Raw genomic sequence first — 2,340 nt, 5'->3', positions numbered from 1 at the left:
TTTTTTTTTTATTTGTTTAAGATTTTCCAGTTTTTGGCTCTTGTAGCATTAGATCCTATGCTTTGGGAGAAAAATGTCTTTAGCAATCATAGGCTTCACTTGTAGTCTCACATTCTCTTAGAAGAGCATTTTTAAGAAGTTTTATTTTTTGTTTATCAGGAAAATCAAGAAATTTCTTTCTCTGAAAGTCTTAGCAAATACATCCTTTATTATTGTCTTTAAATCAGTTACTTTGACTGGGACATTTGTGATTGTCTTAATCCCATTAGGGAGTACTGCTACAATTCAGGGGAAAGAAATATTCTACCAAAGGAATTCAACAATACTTTCAGCAGAAGAGAGAAAGGAAGTAGATGCTAGAGAAGAAATCAGCAGATATTAATTCTAAAGTTATTTAGAATATACAAAAGTGTATTTTGTATAATTAGACTGTGTAAATACTCATATTTTTATGAAATAAAAATAGTACATGAGACTAAATAGGTAATCACTCTAACATAGAAATGTGAACATTCTAGAAAAAATAGTACATGAGACTAAATAGGTAGTCAAACATAGAAACATGAACATTCTAGGAAAAATTACAAACAAAAACTATTTATATCTTATAACAATAAACAAATCTTCAAAATAACATGTTTCTACTGAAAAGCATGAATGCCATATTTATCTCTAATTGGTGCATAGCCAAGTAAAAGAAAATTGTTTCTCAGATTTTTGCATATTTTTGTGTCACGAAAACTGATTTTGCTTCTTTCAGTATTTACTTAAATTCTAGTCACAGACTCAATTTCAGCATATGAAATTTTATAATATGTATTCTATGTTACAGTTGAGATAATCAATCATGTTTCAATGTAATCCACATTGCATAGGAGACTTTTATTATGAGCATTATCGTTGTAGTATAGTAAAGTGCATTGTTAATGAAGCATGGAAAAGGAATAATTTCAACTAATAGGCATATATGTCAAATTTCAATTAGGACTATGTTAGAATCCAAAAAGAAAGATGAGCATATAAATTTAAACCTTTGACCTTCACCATGAACTACAAGTTTTGAGAGGAAAATTAAATTATTTTGATGTGGAATACAAATTTGAATAAATTAATGTGCTCTGAAACTTTGTCATGACTCAGACTGCATAGGAGTTTTAAAAATTTTACATCCTTGAAATTTATACCTTTGAAAAGTTTACTTCTACTCCGTATATTGTAATATTAATGAATTAAAAAACCAACAAATTCAAACAACTAATCATTCAGCTACTGTTAGGTGATAGAATAATAGATACACAACTGATCCTGAATTAGTCACCCATGAAACAGCAAAATTATAGATTTTTTTCCCCAAGAAACTTATAATACTTCAGGATGGAGCAAGATGGCAGACTAGAGCTATAGCCAGAAACATGAGTCTATGGGCACAAGGAAGCAGTAAGAGATTCCAGGAGTCAGGGAGGAGCTCTGGAGCTGAGGAAGACCAGCATAGAGGATAGGTGCAGAGGTACAGGCAGAGGTCAGATGGTAGCCCTCCCAGGGAGGACTAGAGGTGGGAAAGGGATGTCCTCCAGTTTTTGTTTTAGACTGGGACAGCTCCGTTGCCTACCTTAGAGGGGCTAGACAAGCAAGGAAACTCAAGGAGTGTCAGGCAGCTGAGATTGAGTGCTGGGCAGAGTCAAGTTCTCATTAGCTTGGCTAATGGACAGGGCACAATTGTGGAAAAGTCACAAGACAAGCAGTCCATGGGGTCCTAGTGCACGTCCAGCTCTGGAGTGCCTGCTGATCTCTGGTAGCCATCCTTGGGGTAAGTAGAATGTTCCTCTTCCTCCCAGGGTAGTTTAAAAACCACTTTTTTTTTTTTTTATCAAGGGGCACTGTTTGAAAGGTACAGGAATGCCACCTGATAGGCATGTTGTGAGAACTTTGGGATTCCAGTTCCACAGGGACTGAGTCCTAGTGAAGTGACCAAGCACTGACTGGGGGACAAATAGTTAAGGAGGGCAGGTCTTGGTTTACTCTGAAACTGGAGAGTGGCTTCTGACCCCCAATATTATGCAAAAAAAGCATGTGTACTTCATCTTTTAACCCCATAGTGCAACCATATCCAGGCAATCTCTCTCTCTCTCTCTCCATATATGCTATATATGCTATAAATTTCATGTGCAATTTAAAACTGCACATGAACTTTATGGCCACCTATATATATGTGTGTGTATATATATACACATATTCACATATATTTTTTTCTTCTTCTTTTTTTTTTTTGATTTTTTTCCTCGATTTTTCGATTTGCTCTCCCCTTCTTTTGTTGTTGCTGTTGTTGTTTTTTGTTTGGTA

Source organism: Otolemur garnettii, unplaced genomic scaffold, assembly GCF_000181295.1.
Source record: "Otolemur garnettii isolate 467f Iridium unplaced genomic scaffold, OtoGar3 scaffold00100, whole genome shotgun sequence".
Lineage (NCBI taxonomy): Eukaryota > Metazoa > Chordata > Mammalia > Primates > Galagidae > Otolemur > Otolemur garnettii.
This window is presented reverse-complemented; position numbering follows the sequence as displayed.